The sequence below is a fragment of the Hypanus sabinus genome, chromosome 9 (genome assembly GCF_030144855.1).
Source record: "Hypanus sabinus isolate sHypSab1 chromosome 9, sHypSab1.hap1, whole genome shotgun sequence".
NCBI classification, from domain to species: Eukaryota; Metazoa; Chordata; class Chondrichthyes; order Myliobatiformes; family Dasyatidae; genus Hypanus; species Hypanus sabinus.
In genome coordinates, this window is record NC_082714.1 from 36,062,749 (window position 1) to 36,081,297 (window position 18,549).

At 36.2% G+C, this 18,549-nt stretch overlaps 2 protein-coding genes across 3 annotated transcripts in view; one reads left to right on the top strand and one right to left on the bottom strand.

The window, feature by feature from the left end:
* The window catches only part of LOC132399255 (uncharacterized protein C7orf50 homolog), a 393,915-nt gene that overhangs the window by 170,466 nt on the left and 204,900 nt on the right, over window positions 1-18,549 (bottom strand). The window lies entirely within an intron of this gene.
* LOC132399254 (probable G-protein coupled receptor 146) overlaps window positions 1-18,549 on the top strand; it is a 167,846-nt gene that overhangs the window by 134,788 nt on the left and 14,509 nt on the right. For both annotated transcript variants that reach the window (XR_009513920.1, XR_009513919.1), the window contains one exon: window positions 16,818-16,890. The gene's annotated coding sequence lies outside the window, so the exon portion shown is untranslated. The remainder of the gene's footprint in view (window positions 1-16,817; window positions 16,891-18,549) is intronic.

The window sequence follows — 18,549 nt, forward strand, 5'->3', positions numbered from 1 at the left end:
GGCATATGTACAAAATTAAATGAGGGAAGTTTAGGGGAGACATCAGGGGTAAGTTTTTTAGACAGAGGGTTGTGAGTGCCTGGAATGACTTGCCAGGGATGGTGGTGGAGGATAAAACATTAGGGGTATTTAAGAGCCTCTTGGACAGGCACACGAATGAAAAAAAAATGGAAGGTTATGGGATAGTGTGGGTTTAGTACTTTTTTTTAAAAGGATTATATGGGTCAGCACAACATGGAGGGCTGAAGGGCCTGTACTGTGTTGTAGTGTTCTATGGGTTAACAGGGCCTTTCAGTCCTTTGAGCTGAGCCACTCAGGAACCCACCAATTTAACTCTAGCCAAATCATGGGACAAACCTAACCTATCAATGCCCAACTGGTTCACCTGAAGGAACCCCTTGTGCACACAGGAAGGAACTTGTTTTCAGAGGATGCCAGAAATGAACTTTGTACTCTGACGTCCCAAGCTGTAATAGTATTACACTAACCACTATTCTACCATGGCACTTCATTCTGATATTTGACCTGAACAGCAACTGAACCTCTTGAACGCGTCTGCATGCTTTTATGCATGGAGTTGCTGCAGCATGATTGGCTGATAAGATATTTGCATTAATGAGCAGGTGTACAGGTGTACCTAATAAAGTGGTCACAGTGTATTTCTCTTTCTACAGAAGCTGCCTGACCTGCTGGGTATTTCCAGCATTTTTGTGAAAAATTCTAAGATTATTTTGTTTGCATTGCTTCATCACTTGTACAAAGCTTTTACCTTTCCATTGAATACACTTACATTGTAATTCAGGCAGAGCGAATTAGAGATTTCTATCTTGTGTATCAGTCTTTTACTTGTTATCTTAACCGTTGAATATTGAATACTTGTAATCCTTGCCAAATGAAACCAAGCAAAATCACATTGAGGCACAGACTCTCACTATTCCAACTATGGGCACTGAAGTCTAGAATTCAATTCTGACAACATCTGTCTGTACATCCTCCCCGTGGAATACGTGGGTTTTCCCTGAGGGCTCCAGTTTCCTCCCACAGTCCAAACACATACCAGGTTAATTGGTCATTGTAAATTCTCCTATGGTTAGGCTAGAGTTAATAAGGGTTTGCTGGGCAACATCACTTGAAGAACCTGAAGGGCATAGTCTGTGCTTTATCTCAATAATAATAATAATTGTTAATAGAAGTTTTAATATATATATATAAATTACACCCACTACTTGTGAAATTCCTGTAACATGTGATGAAGCATTGGCATACAATAGTTACCCTATTAACAATCTTGCTTAAATGGAAGGAGTCTACCCCTCCTACACACCTTCAATGGCTACATGATATTATGTCATATTTAAGTCTTAAATTCGAAACAATCTTTTTATGATATTTGGGGATCTTTCCTAAATTACTTTTCCAATTTATAAAGTTTAACAGTGCACAGACTTTTATGTATATTTTTATCTTCTCTTCTTAAGTGAATATGGTTTTTTTCCTAATTCTCCATTGTCATCCATCAGCTTTTTTCTTTGGTAGTTGGTAGGGGGTTGATCTTTTATATATATAAAAAAAATCTTTTATGATGTATGACCTATCTTTAAATTTTTGATTACAGAGTGGTATACCTTTATGTGTTATGCTCTAACATTTTGATCAATTTTATTACAATATATGAATGTACACAAGTTATGTTGAGATTTATCTATGTGTTGCACTCTGTAAATCTTTTTTCTTCTGAATAAAAATATTGTAAAAAGAAAGAACAATCAAAAAAGAACAACCGCCATTATAAAAATAAACCGAGGCATTTTCCGAGGTGGCTCTCTATGGTTCTATCTAGCTTTAAACCCACCCTCTAATTTACTGAAATGAATGAAAATTAGGTAGCAAATCAGAAACAATGAAAAAAACTATTATATACCTTAACACATCTTCTATACATGGGTAATTTGAAATTACATGCTCCTTCATTAGTTAAGATCAACCAATTGATTCAAATAGTAGAACTATATTCACAAGATATAAAGATGAACTTTGGACTGGATAAGTGCAGAATATTAAACATAACGCAAGGTGCAATAGAGCTCAAACACGAGGAAATCTGCAGATACGGAAAATTGGATGAATTAAAATGTGTGATATACTGCGTCAGGTGCTCCCGGTGTGGCTTTCTATATATTGGTGAGACCTGACACAGACTGGGAGACCGTTTCGCTGAACACCTACGCTCTGTCCGCTGGAGAAAGCAGGATATCCCAGTGGCCACACATTTTAATTCCACATCCCATTCCCATTCTGATATGTCTATCTATCCATGGCCTCCTCTACTGTTAAGATGAAGCCACACTCAGGTTGGAGAAGCAACACCTTGTATTCCATCTGGGTAGCCTCCAAACTGATGGCATGAACATTGATTTCTCTAACTTCCGTTAATGCCCCCCTCCCCTTCTTACCCCATCCCTTTTAACTTTTTAATTTTTTTATTGCTCCCTCCCCCCTTTTTTCTCTCTCTGCCCCTCTCACAATCACTCTTTGCCTGCCCTCCATCTCCCTCTGGTGCTCCCCTCCCCCTTTCTTTCTCCCAAGTCCTCCCGTCCCATGATTCTTTCCCTTCTCCAGCTCTGTGTCCCTTTTGCCAACCAACTTTCCAACTCTTAGCTTCATCCCTCCCCTCCTGTCTTCTCCTATTTTTTCAGATCTCCCCCCTCCCACTTTCAAATCTCTTACTATCTCTTCTTTCATTTAGTCCTGACGAAGGGTCTCGGCCCGAAACGTCGACAGTGCTTCTCCTTATAGATGCTGCCTGGCCTGCTGCGTTCCACCAGCATTTTGTGTGTGGTGCAATAGAGCTAATAGAATACAAAACAGAGAGGCAGGATACAATACAATTGATGGATGAATATGAAACATAAATATCTGTGATATCAACAAGGGAAGAAAATAGATCATAGTGTGATAAAGGAAAAAACTTTTGACAGAATTTACTTCAAGGCTTAAGAAAATTTGCCAAACAGAGCTCAACAGTAAAATATAACAAAGGCAATAACCACTTTCACTATACCTATGTGAATGTATTCTTTTGGCATAATATCTTGCCCTGAAACTGATCTGGCAAATTTACAAAGAAAAATAAGAACTGAAATGGCAAATTTCAGAAAACATTGTGTACATTTACTGTGCTTAGATTACCACTACATAGGACAGAAGGGGACAGAGGAATAAAAGACATTAAAATCTACACAACAGTCAGATAAAACTTCTGAGGATATATTTTCAGCAATGGAAACAGGAATCAGCACTCCTTGCATGCATATGCAATTCTGATAAGAAATAAACACCACTAAACATAAATGAGAGCACAACCCAGTAAAAATGAAGAAATTAGATTGGATTAGATTCAACTTTGTCATTGTGCCGAGCACAGAGACTAAACCAGTAAAATGCAGTTAGCATCTGACCAGAAATGCAAAGAATAGTGTTATTTACAAAATAACTGCACATAAAAAGTGCTACAGCACACAAATATGAAAGTACTAAGACAGTACAATATGGGTGCAATACTGCTTAGTGCTGTGATGTGAGGTTCAGCAGAGTCACAGCCTCAGGGAAGAAGCTCTTCCTCTGCCTGCTGGTGCAGGAGCGGAGGCTCCTGTAGCACCTACCGCTTGGGAGGAGAGTAAAAAGTCCATGGTTAGGGTGAGATGCATCCTTGATAATGCTTTTTGCTCTGCCCAGGCAGCGTTTATGGTAGATGATCTCAATGGTGGGTAATTGGGTGCCAATAATCCGCTGAGCAGTTTTCACCACATGCTGGAGTGCTTTGCGTGTAATTATCGCTATTGAAGAAAAAATTAACCAAAGAAAGAGCCTGACTTTCCATGGGGGTGGAGTTTCAAGATGGCGGCGTAAGCATCTGCCTTTTAGGCGCTCTTTATTTTTTTAACTATAATCACCCTTTAATTAGACCTTTTCGAACTTAATCATATGAGTTGCTACCTTTGATTGACCCTTTTTTCCTAAAATAATAGTTGATCTAATCTTGTCAAACCTAAAATGGCTACAAGTAAGAAATCGGCTAAGGATCCTGTATCCATCGACGCAATTGTTGGTCTTTTGGACACTAAACTGGATGTTAAATTTGCGGCTATGGAAAGTAAATTGGACAATAAACTGGATGCTAAATTTGCGGCTCTGGAAGGCAGACTAGAAGGTAAATTGGACAGTAAACTGTTAAGTTTGGAAAGGAGGATTACTTCGAAAATATCCGATCTTGAAGGAGTTGTTAAATCGCTTGAAACTAAGTTTCAGTCGCAGGCGTTAGAGGTTCAACAGCATGGAAATAAGATCACGACTCTTGAACAATCAATTTGTGAAAAAGCACGTACAATTGAAGTGTTAGAGAAGAAGATAGAGTCGACTGCTAAAACTTTAGATCAGTACAAGTTTAAAATTACTGATCTTGAAAATCGTTCTCGCAGACAGAATTTGCGCATCATCGGAATTCCCGAAAAAGTTGAGTCCGGTGATTTAACTGAATTTTTCTCTAAATTACTGTGGGAAATTTTCGGTGGTGAAGGTTTGAAAAATGAACCTGTTATTGACCGCGCTCATAGAGTTGCGAGGCTTTCGTCTGTGTCTGATAAACCACGAGCGGTGATTGTTCGCCTTCATTATCCTCGTGAGAAAGAGCTTCTAATTCGATTAGCTCGTAAAAAAGGTATGATCTCCTACAGAAATTATTCATTTCGAATAGTTGAAGACTATTCGTATGAAGTAATGAAAGCCAGGATCGCTTTTAAACCAGTGATGGCAGAGATTCATTCGATTGGATTTAAACAAGCTTTAATGTATCCAGCGAAACTTAGAATGGTGCTGCCCGACAACAGTCTACACTTTTTTATCACTCCTGAAGAAGCGAAGAAATTTGTTGAAGAATATCGATCCTCTAGTGCAACTTGAACTATGAGTTACATTGAAGATTTTTTTTTGGAGAGAGGATGTTATTTCATTTTAAGTTTTAACCCTGGAAGTTGGGTTATAACTTCTTATTTTGAACTATGGGTCTGGGTCTTTTTTTTTACTACTATTATTATTGCTTATAGATGCTGTTTTAATTTTTATAATATCCTTTTTTTATATACGTTTGTATTTTGTAATAATGAATTATTTTTTTTTTCAAAATGTCGTTTCTTCTTCCCATAAGTCTTTACTTTTTATAAGCGTTTATTTGCTTGCCTGTATTTAGAAATGGAACAAAGGTTTTGAATTCTTTTTCTTTAGTTTTTTTTTAAATATGTTGTAGTGTCTATTAAATCTTTTTTTTTATAAAAATATTCTATTTTGATAACTTTTTTACTATATTTTCTTATTAGATTGCTGAATTTATATTCATATTTTGTAATATGGCTTTCTCAAAATGTCGTTTCTTCTTCCCATAAGTCTTGGCTTGTGAAACGTCATCTTTGTATCTGAATATGGAATTTCTTTTTTAAAGGTGTATCACATTTTTAAACTTTAATGTGCATTTTTTTTTATTAATGATCTTTCTGGTTTTACTATTTTAGTTTTTTTTTGATTTGTCTGATATGGGTGTGTATGTGTATGTGTATATATATATATATATATATATGTAGGTATATATATATATATATATATTTTTTTTTTTGCAACTCTATATTTTAATTGGGGTGTTATATAGTTTTTTCTTAAAAAATTTTCTTATGGAGCTGCCATCTTGAAATGGGGGTAATATTAGTATTAGTTTATGCGCCTGCCGCTTGGCTTTCTTTCAAAGGGTGGGGGGAGGGGGGAGGGATCTTTTTTCATGCTTTTGCTTTTTATTTTTTTGCTTTTAGTTTATGGGCTGACTTTAAATTGTTAATATTGTTGAGGTGTCAGGATCTCCGGTTGCTCCTGAATCAATTTTCCTTCTTCCTAAATTGTGGGTTATGTGTCTTTTTAACCTTTTATGATACACACAATTAATATTGGTATGATGGATAAATCTATTAACTTTATCTCGTGGAATACTAATGGTTTAAATCATCCGATTAAACGTAAAAAAATATTTAAAGTATTCCATAGATTGAACGCTAATATTATTTTTGCACAGGAGACCCACATTAGGAGGGAGGATAATCAACGTTTTTTTAGGTTCTGGAAAGGTCAACAATTTCACTCAAATTGTACCGCTAAAATTAGGGGTGTGTCTATTTTTATAGACGCCTCAATTTCGTTTACACATTATGAAATTATTTCTGATCCACAGGGTAGATTTTTGTTGATAACTGGTTCACTTTTTAATCGGAAAGTTGTTTTAGTTAATATTTATGCTCCAAACTTTGATTGTCCTGAATTTTTTAAACGTTTATTTACTTCTCTTCCTAATTTGAATGAATATATGTTGATTATGGGTGGAGACTTTAATTGTTGTTTGAATCCTTCGATGGATAGATCTAAACCTATTCAAACTCTTCCGAATAGATCAGCTTTACTTATTAATTCTTTTATGGTTGATTCTGGAATTACTGAAATATGGCGGTTTTTGAATCCTAAAGGTAAAGAATTTTCATTTTTTTCACATGTATATCATAGTTATTCTAGAATTGATTACTTTCTTATTGATCATCGTTTATTAACAGATGTTATTGATTGTAAATACGATTCTATTGCTATTTCGGATCATGCGCCTTTGAAGTTATCTATCAAGATTTCGGATTCTTCTATCAATACTAGATCTTGGAGACTTAATGCTACTTTACTTCAAGATCCAGAATTTATTACCTTCATAAAACAACAAATTGACTTATTTTTTTCAACAAACTATAATGAAGAGATTGATAAAGGAATACTTTGGGACTCTTTCAAGGCTTTTATTCGTGGACAAATTATTTCATATTCCGCTGGTAAAAGAAAACAAAGATATTCAGATATAGCTTTATTGGTGGATAAAATTAAAGAAATTGATAAGATTTATTCCGTTACTCCTACCAAAGAACTTTATAAGAAGAGAGTTGAGCTTCAAATGGAACATAGTTTATTATTATCTTCTTCAATTGAGAATCAATTAATTAAGACTAGGGCTCAATTTTATATTCATAGTGATCGAACTGGTAAATTGTTAGCTAATCAATTAAAAGCTATTTCGACTAAGCGACAAATTATTAAAATTCGTAAACAAGACGGTAATTTAACTACTGATTATAAAGAAATCAATAACACTTTTCAAGATTTTTATAAATCTTTATATCAATCAGAATTTGACGGTGACCGGTTTACGATGGATAATTTTTTTAATAATTTGAATATTTCTAAACTGATAGATGAAGATTGTAGCTTGCTTGATGCTCCTATTTCTATGGATGAAATAAGAGAGGCTATCTCATCAATGAATTCAGGGAAAGCTCCTGGTCCTGATGGTTTTATTGTAGAATTTTTTAAAACTTTTTCTTTATTGCTTTCTCCTTGGCTATGTGAAATCTTTAATGATGCGTTTGTTAAGAAGAGATTACCTCAATCGTTTTATGAAGCTACTATCTCTTTAATTCTTAAAAAAGATAAAGATCCTACCTTATGTGCATCTTATCGCCCTATATCATTATTAAATGTAGACTCTAAGATTCTTACAAAAATTTTAGCCATTAGATTAGAAAAGGTATTACCACAGATTATTTCAGAAGATCAAACTGGTTTTATTAGGAATCGATATTCCTTTTTTAATATTAGAAAATTGATTAACATAATTTATACTTCATCACCTACAACCCCAGAATGTGTTATCTCATTAGATGCTGAAAAAGCCTTTGATAGAGTTGAATGGACATATTTATTTAATGCATTGAGAAACTTTAATTTTAGTCCTAATTTTATATCATGGATTAAATTAATATATTATAAACCTGTTGCTTCTGTTCTTACAAATAATTATAGATCCTCTTTTTTTCAATTATCTCGTGGTACGAGACAAGGTTGTCCTTTAAGTCCTTTATTATTTAATATTGCATTAGAACCTTTAGCTATTGCTATTCGTGAGTCTCCTAATATTTTTGGTATTACCCGTAATGAGAAGTTATACAAATTATCGCTTTATGCTGATGATTTGTTGTTATATATTTCTAATCCTAGTAGGTCTATTCCTGCTATTTTATCCTTGTTGGCTCAATTTGGTAGTTTTTCTGGTTATAAGTTAAACTTAGATAAGAGTGAGTTATTCCCTTTAAACGCGCAAACTTTATTGAGTGATAGGATGCCATTTAAAGTTGTTACTGATAACTTTATCTATTTAGGTATAAAAATCACCAAGAAATATAAAGATTTATTTGGACTGAATTTTTTACCTATGCTTCATCAAATTCAGCAACTTACTACTAGATGGTCTCCCTTATTTTTATCATTAGTTGGTCGGATTAATGCTATTAAAATGATGATTTTACCGAAATTTTTATATTTATTCCAAGCTTTACCAATTTTTATTCCTAAATCTTTTTTTGATAATATTGATTCAAAGATTTCCTCATTTGTTTGGCAAAATAAAAATCCTAGGTTAAGCAAAAGGCAATTACAAAAGTCTAAAAAAGATGGTGGTCTAGCTTTACCTAACTTTAGATTTTATTATTGGGCGAATAATATTCGTAACCTAATGTACTGGAAACTAGATTTGGATTCACCTGTGTGCCCACAGTGGGTAAATTTGGAATGTAGTGAGGTTAAGGGATATTCTATATTTTCCGTTCTTGGTTCTTTTCTTCCTATTGATTTAGCCAAATTCAATAAACAGATATCTAACCCTGTTGTTAAACATACACTACGAATTTGGTTTCAATTTCGCAAATTCTTTAATCTGAAAAACTTTGCTCTGGACAGCCCTATTTTATGTAATTTTTTTTTCAAACCTTCATTGACAGATCAAGCTTTTAGTATATGGAAAAGGAAAGGTATAAAATGTTTTCGTGATCTTTTTTTTGAAGGTACTTTGATGTCTTTTGATCAACTATCCAACAAATTTGAATTACCTAAATCTAATTTTTTTAGATACTTACAAATTAGAAATTTCTTACATAAAATTCTTCCATCTTTTCCTAATTCAACTCCATCGGATTTTTCAGATTTGATTTTTACTTTTAATCCTTGTCAGAAGGGATTAGTAGCTTTTATTTATAACATGATTATGAAGATACAGCCAGAAATATCGGATAGAATTAGACAAGAATGGGAAAAAGAACTTCGATGTAATATATCAACAGATAAATGGGAAAAAATTTTACAAATGGTTAATTCCTCCTCTATTTGTGCTAAACATGCTTTAATACAATTTAAAATTGTACATAGAGCTTATATGTCTAAAGATAAACTTGCCCGATTTTATTCGCATATTAATCCTCAATGTGACAGATGTCACTTAGAAGTGGCTTCATTGACTCACATGTTTTGGACATGTCCCACTTTACATAACTATTGGAAGGACATTTTTGATGTCATTTCCTCAGTATGGAATATCGATTTACAACCCCATTTTATTACTGCAATTTTCGGTATACCAAATGAAGATGGCAATCAGCTTTCCCCTTCAATCAGACGAATGATTGCTTTTGTAACATTAATTGCCAGAAGGTCTATATTACAAAACTGGAAAGAAGTAAATCCTCCTACTACATTTCAGTGGTTCTCCCAAACTATTTCTTATCTGAGTTTGGAAAAAATCAGAAGCACTATCTTTGATTCTTCAATTAAATTTGAAGAAACCTGGGGACCATTTATTCGACACTTTCATATGAATTAATTTGGCTTATTTCAGATCCTTTTCTCTACTTATACTTGTTCAGGTATGGAGTTCTGGAGTTCTTTTCTTGACACCTTTATATATTTATAAAGTGCTATTATTGCCCATGTTAGTTTTAGTTTAGTATTTTTTTTCATTATATATTTTTTCTCATATATAATTTCAATTTTTTTTTTCTTTTTTCGACGATTATTTTTGTTTTTCATATATATTTATATAGACTTGATTGATTTATGTACCTTTTGTTGATGGATGTTTTAATAGGATATTATTATCCTATTACTAATGTAATCTCAAGTTTATTGAATCTGTAATCTATTCATTATTTTGTGTTGTTTTTTTATATATGAAATTTAATAAAAAGATTGAAAAAGAAAGAAAGAAAGACTTTCCATGGAAGACATCCCCATGATCCCCCCAGACTAGATGTCAACATGAAATGCCGAACGCCTGGCTCAGAGTTGGAAACCTCTTCCCAGAAACAGAAGGGTTTCTTGTGGCAATATAGAACCAGGTAGTTAACACAAAAAATGGTCAAGAATACATAATAAAAGACCAACAAATTCAAGATGATAAATGTACAAAATCCAGAGAAAAACACAGAAACAATCCAACAGATTACAAGATCCTGTAGTAGTTTAATGCAATCTTATTACTTACACGGACACAACCACATGGCAAACATCATTCATCAAAATCTTGCTTTAAAATGCAAACTCATAAAAGAAAACATACCTTACTATAAATACAAGCCTGATTTAGTTTTAGAGTCAGAATACCACAAATTATATTACCACTCATCTGTATTACAGATAGTTATTAGAAAAATCCGTAATAACTCTCCAGATATTATAATAGAAGATAAACAAGCAAGTACAGCTTATTTAATAGATGTAGCTATTCCAAACACACATAACTTACAGAAATCCATAAGTGAAAAACACCAGAGATATGCTGAATTAAAAGAGGAAATTGGAAGGCTTTGGAACAAGAACATTGTCCCGACAGTGATATCTACAACTCTTGTCATCCCAAAGTCACTACACAATAGCATTAAACAATTAGGCCTACACAGCAATATCTATGTAAATCTTCAGAAAGCCACAATGCTAAACAGCACGAGAATCGTCTGAAAGTGCCCAGTAATTGATAGATGAGCATGCTTGGATATGCCAGTACCTCAGGTTTCACCAGCTTGAGCTGAGAAAAAAAAGTAAATGAATAAAAATTACACACCACTAAACTTGAATGAGAGTACATCCCAGAAAAAAAATGGTATCACTATAAAAGAAAAAGTTAACCAAAGGAAGAGCATGACCTTCCTTGGAAGACATCCCCATGATCTGAGCAGACTAGGTGTCGACAAGGAGGTGTTGAATACCTGGCACAGAGTTGGAGACCTCTTCCCAGAAACAGAAGGGTTTCTTGTGGCAATACAGCACCAGGTGGTTAACAGAAAAATTTATAAAATATACATAATAAAAGATCAACAAATTCAAGATGATAAATGAAGAAAATGACAAGAGAGACCAGAAACAACCCACACATTTCAGGATCCTGCAGTAATTTAACTCAGTCTGATTACTTACACAGGCACAATCAGGTGTCAAACATCAGTCACCAAAATCTTGCTTTAAAATACAAACTCATAAAAGAAACCGCACCTTACTATAAATACAAGCCTGATTCAGTTTTAGAGTCAGAATACCACAAATTATATTACAACTATCTGTTATTACAGATAGGACAATCCATAGTAATACAGGAGAAACAAGCAAGAACAGCTTACTCAATAGATATAATCATTCCAAACACACATAACATATACAAATCAATAAGTGAAAAACAGCAGAGATATGCTGAATTAAAAAGGAAATTGATAGACTATGGAACATGAACAGAGGATACATTGTCCTAATAGTAACATCTACAGCTGATATCATCCCAAAATTACTACACAATAGCATTGAACAATTAGGCCTACCCAGTAAAGTTTACATAAATCTCCAGAAAGCTACAATACTAAACACCACTAGAAGAGTCAAAAGTTCCTACCAATTAAGAAATGAATGCGCTTGGTTCTGCCTGTACCTTGGGTTTTACCTGCTTGAGTTGAAAAACTATAAAAATACAATAATAACAGTAACAAAATAGGTACTACATATATAATTGGAAGTTAAAAAACAAATAAGCCTGCAAAACTTTGAAGTTACAGGCAGAATGAACCTCAGCTCGTGACATGAAGTAAATGAATTCCTTTGTAGAATGCGAGTTGAATTAGTTTTGATGGGTGTAAAGCAGACAAACAAAATATCTATCAAGATTGGAGGGCCGAAAATATGCTGGAAATACCAGTTCAAAGCCAATAAATCATTAAGAAGTAGTAATCTACCAAGTTTTAAAGATGCATTATATCAACACTGAGAAAACAGATCCCTTTATCAAATAAACTGAGCAATTACTTCAGACAGAAGCAAAGTACACACAAATTAAGTATGAAAATGTTGGAGCCAGGCTTACAGTATGTGATCTTTGGATAAGCCAGAAGCATAACTTGTGCCAGCCACGTGCAATCTGGGCAACCTTTACATTGTCAAATAGCTTTCAGTACCACCACTGACACTCTTCCATTGGTTTTCTCATTCAACCAAAGTATAAATACATTAACATTTTTATACAATACTCTCATTTGGCTAGGATTACTAGTCCTCTTGGATTGCCCAGAAATCTTCAAGAATTGAGGACTAAACTTCAGGTCAAAGATGTGGGCAAACCAGTAAAAAAACAAATCAATGGGATGTGAAAAGAAATAATTTACACCGAGTGGGCTAGTGATGCAGCTTAGAAGCTGCTGCCTCACATCAGCAGTGACCTGTGCTCAATTGAAACCTCCGACGAGGAATTGTACAACCTCATTACAACTGTTTGAGTCTCCTCAGGGTGCTGAGGTTTCCTCCCATATTCCAAAAATGTGCAGGTTGGTAGATTAATTGGCCAGTGTAGATTGGGCATTGATGCTCTGTAGAATTTAGGCTTGGCTGAGGAGAACATGAAGAGAATACAAATGTAATTTATATAATAGGTGCTTGACATGGACTCAATGGGCTGAATGGACTGTATGGCTCTGACTCAATATCTGTTGCTTATGAATTATAAAAATGTCAGGAGCAGAAAGACAGAAGTAAGTCCTATAAGGAAATGTCACCAAACTGCAAGGGAAGTCTTTGCCCCAGGGAATGGAACTATAGCCCAACAAAGTGCACATGCATATTGAGGATGGAGATGTAGGATGAAACCTCCAGAACTGTATTCATCCTGTATCATAATCTTTCCCTTAATGAAGTGTTTTCTTCAGAACAGAACTTACAGACAGGATAATATGCCGATCAGACATCATGGCAACTATTAGTAAAGGAAGTGGTCAATAACATGTCTGAACAGAGTTAAACAAGTTTAGTACCAGTTTGGAGTCTGCGATACAAGCTATCCTTCAATCAACACAAAACAACTGATTATCCGGTTACATATCTCAGTTCAGTGCTTGGCCAAGACATTTTTCTATGCTATATTGGAGATTGCGATGAGTCAGAGTACTACAGCATAGAAACAGGCTCGGCAGCCCTTCTAGTTCATGCCAGGCTGGCTTTCTGCCTAATCCCATCTACCTGCTCCAGAACCACAGCTGTCTATACTTCTCTCATCCACATATATTGTATATCCAAACTTCTCTTAAATATTAAACCTGCATCTACCACTTCCGTTGGCAGCTCATTCCACACTCACACCACCCTCTGTGAAGAAGTTCCTCCCTCAGATCCCCCTTAAATATTTCACCTTTTACGTTACACCTCTGACCATTAGTTCTCGTCTCATCCAACCCGAGGGTTATAAAGCCTGCATGCGTTCACCCTATCTATGTCCTTTATAATACATCTCCATAAGATCTCCCTTCATTCTTCTGTGCTACAGGGAATAAAGTCCTTTGAAATCAATTGGGCATATCTTAATGGTGACATTGAAGTAATTTCTTTAATAAGATTAAAGATTTATTCCATGTTGTAATAAATCACTCATCATCTGATTGAAATTGCAAGTAGAGGTGAAAATCTAATCAGACGTTATTCTTCTATTTCTGCCTGTTGGCTTTAATTTCATACTGGCTTGAACACGAAGCCTTGGGGCGAGAACAAACCAAAGCTGAAGGCAGCAACTTTGCCCTTTATTTTCTTGCACACTACTCCCTTTCCTTGCTGCTGCGTCAAAAGTTTCATTCACGTCACAACAAATGTATTTTCTATGCATTGTCAGAATTTACCTGATTGTTATTAAGCAGATGGATCAGAAATGATCAGAATGCAACATTAATACATTTACAAAGACAGTAACCTACAGAAAATGGCCAGTAACTATACATTTTTGTAACTTACAACAGCACTGAACATAAAAACTTTGAAACTAAATGTACCCTAAGTTATTGTTTACTTTTTGAGTGTGAATGGTGCACTTAAATCAGCTTTAAAGGTGTAAAACATCCTGAAAAAAAACATTGTTATGATCATTGAGACTAAAATCAGACCAACACATTAACAGACAAGTGAAAACTCAAATAATTACCACACTTCACAATTGGGCGTGGCAGGACCATCAAAGCATTGCTATGGTTTGTTAGTTTACTCAGGCAACACCCTTAATTTCATGTCAAATATTAATTTTAAAGAATAGTCCATTTAAAGCTGGAGCAAATTAACTTGAACATTAAACAACAATGTTATTGTAATAACCACGAAACAGAATTTCTAAAAAGGACAAAAAGTTTCCAAAATCTACCAGGTTTCAAGTACTAATCCAAGTGCCTTCAAAGTATTTGCCCCTGTCATTCAAGCAGAGATCAATGAAGTTTCAGGTTGTGTGTAGACAAGGGATACTTAGCCACATGGTCCTAGGTGTAAAGCGAGTAGAGCAGGGAGCTACATACACATCCCTGCTGTGCTCCTCTGCTGATGGAGATTGTGGAGGAGATGTTTTGCCAATTTGAACTGACTGGGGTCTACAAGTGAGGAAATCAAGGGGGTATTGAGGCCGAGGTCTTGGAGTTTACTGATTAGCTTAGAGGTGATGATGGTGTTAGATCTCAAGGTGTATGTAGCTGAAACTCCAGTTCCCAGTCTTCCCCACCATTGAGCACATCTACAAGAACTGCTGCCACAAAGCAAGAGCATGCATCATCAGGGAGCCCCATCATCCAGACCATGCTATCTTCTCACCTGGCCATCAGGAAGGAGGTACCCGAGCCTTAGGTCCCACACCATCATGATCAGGAACATTACTAACCAGATGGCGTGAGTATCGATTTCTCCTTCTGGTGAGCAAACCACCCCTCCCTGTTCCCCACTCTGACCTATTACATCTTCTCAGTTGTGATTATTTCCCCCAGATTTTTTTGTCCTTCCGTTTCTCCTACAATCCACTTTCCCATCCTTTCAGCTTCCTTGTTCTCTAGCCCTTTACCTTTCCCACCCAGCTGGCTTCACCTATCCCCTTCCAGCTAACCTCCTTCCCCTGCCCCCACCCTTTTATTCTGGTATCTTCCCCCTTCCTTCTGAAGAAGGGTCTCAGCCCAAAACATCAACTTTCTATTCAATTTCATAGATGCTGCCTGACCTTCTGAGTTCCTCCAGCATTTCGTGTGTGTTGCTTTGGATTTCCAGCATCCGCAGACCTTCTCATGTTTATTATTAACCTTTAATTAACTATCAAGCTCCTGAATCAGCATGGATAACTCCACTCACCTCAACACTGAACACAACCTATGGACTCACTTTCAAGGACTCTGCAACCAATGTTCTCGGTATTATTTATTTACTTTTTGCTGTATTTGCAGAGTTTGTCTTCTTTTGCACATCGGCTGTTTGCCAGGCTTTGAGTGTATTTTTTCCATTGACTCTATTGCATTTCTTTGTTCTACTGGGAATACCTCCATGAATGTGGTGAGATATACATACTGTAAACTTTCTTTGCACTGTGAACAGTAGAGACAGCAAAAATCAATGATTTCAAGAGTCTATAAGAGGAATTCGGAGGGTCAAGGGAGGTTATAGTGGTAGGATTAGAAAAGCCACTTCCAGAATCATTCTTCTTTCTGTTAAAGAAGACCCCTCAATGCTCTGTTTTGCCTGCTGTAGATAGTTTGCGCCTCTGAGACACACAGGGGATCAATGCCACCTAATAAGCACGAGCTTTGTGCCAGGTCTCAGATCCTAATCGTCATCAAACACCTTTACTTCAGGCAGTCAAAGGCTGCGCTGGTGTACTGAAGACGATGGTAAGTTCAGTCACTGATGTTTGTCTTCATTGAGAAGTGGTTTACAAAACAAGGTAGTACCTGGTATTTCCAAAGGTATTGTCATAACTTTCATAGTCAGAGGGTGGTTCTGTGCAGCAAAGCCAGGTTGTTAAAGTACTTTTGTTTTGTGGAAGTTAGGTGTAAGCTTCAGTTTTGCAAGCATTTTAGTATACAAGTTGACAACGACTTGGACCAAGACCTCAAAGCATGCATATATGGGCCATTTATATCCTATAGCTCAACAAATGAAGTTGGGATACCCTTGGGTTTGGAGTGGAAGCAACAAAGATCAAACAGTTTTCCAACTCTTCTGTGAATTAGCCCCAACTGAATAGTAGATGTGCTGGAGGGTGATAGAGCACTAAAGTGAGAAAGATTAAGAAAAGTAATGGATTGTTGACAGAATCTAACTTGATTGGGATTGGGTCTGCATTGATTAAGGTAGTACCTGAATACATAAGAGTCAAATAATTGTCAGCAGCCAAATTTGAGAAAGTTACTCCACAGTCCCTTCCTACTGATGGAGTCCAGAGATCTTCTGAATCAAAGATGATTGTGGAGAATGGTTGTGCTGCTATCTGTACATATGTCAAAAAAATGAAAGCCAATTCAATAGACCAAAGGTCTTTTGCAATTACAAGAAAAAAATATATTTCATGACTTCTCTAACCAATCCTTTGTTTCCTTTACCATCAGGTCCAATTACCCTCAAGGTACAAAGAATTTGCATAGGAGGAGCTAGGAATGAATAACCAAGATGAAGCTGAAGGTGAGAATCGTACTGCCTCAATGCTGAGCAATAACTTGGTCATCAGGTGCCATGCGTTCTCAGGTTACTCATTTGCTGTTGTCTGCACTACGGCAGACACACAAGCCGTCTTCTGCTTTCATTTGGAGATCTATACTGATCATGTATTGTGCTGCAGCTTTTCTATGTCTGCAGGCACATGATATACAGGTCTCCATGGAGAGAAGGGAAAGTGTTCTACTGTTCCAGGTGAAGTGAATGATGAGCCTGGCCTTATTGTTGCTGAATTTTCCCTTCATTTGGAAAAATTCACATTCTTTTGGGATAATCCCTTAAGAAAAGAACACTCAAACAAGCACCAAGACCTGACTTGGCCAATAAGAAGAGCTGTCCCTCTCACATTTTGTGGTAGCTGTGGCGCATCAAGTCACTGGGCCACCACCTCCTCATGGAGTGTGCACTTGCCAAAAAGGTCCGGAGAAGAACACAACACACACCAAATGCTGGAGGAAATCAGCAGGCCAGGCCACATCAATGGAAAACAGTACAGTTGACATTTCGGGCTGAAACCCTTCAGCAGGACTGGAGAAAAAAAAGATGATGAGTCAAGAGTGGTGTGGTCTTTCAAAGTTCACCTCAAGCGGCTACATAGCACAGGGTGCAGCAAAACGTGCTGAAGGATGCACTGAAACTCAGTGCAACCACCTTACCTCAAAGGCTCTGTGGCACAGGACCACAGTCCAGGGTCATGCTGCAACCAGACACCAAGTCTGGGCCCTGCTTAACAGCTTCATTGATACAGAGTTTAAGGATGAAACATTAGTAATGTTGACTAATAAGTCAATGTATTGAATTGCTTGCTACAGTGAATGAAGATAATGAGATATCCTGATTCCATTTACTGAATATATGATGAATAGAGTATATTTTTGGATATTTTGTACTCTGACAGTATCTAGTTTCAGTAAGTCAGTTACATAGAGCAGTCATATTCAAAAGTCACCTCTCTGAAACAAAGTCAATCATTATAATATTTCATTACAGAAACAGGTATATCAAAGAACTAGACTTCTAAAGTAGACCTAAAATTGAGATCAACTTACAAGCTCATTTCAATAGGAAAAATAGCTTCCATTCACACAGTACCTCTTACACTCTTACATTAGAAGCATTTCACAGCTTGTACTGTACCTCAGAAGTGTGGCTTCTCAATGAAGCTTCGGGGGAACGGTGGAGCTGCTGGCGAGGAGGGGAGATGAGCAGAGACAGGACAAACTGGGGGGTGAGGGGGGTAGAGTAGAAACCGATAAAGAAGATGAAGAAAAGAGAGGAGGGACAGTGAGGTAAAAAGCAAAGAGCTGAGCAGCAGGGGGAGAGGGGGCATACTGCTGCTGGGAAGTGCTCAATAATCACTCTCTGTCCTGAAACACTATTTGCAAATTCATGATGATAAATTAATACATCTGTGACATTGTGGTCCAGATTGATCACATTTACATAGGTCAAATATTTTATTTAATTGATCTCTGAACATTGCACAAATTAATCTGATGCCTTACTGCTAATTCATCTCAGCAGGCTGAAGCAAGGTTGACTGTGCCTCAAATATACAGACAGGAACATTTTCTTTTGTTGGTGAACCAGTTACACAAAAATCACATTGTGAATGTAATGATTAAC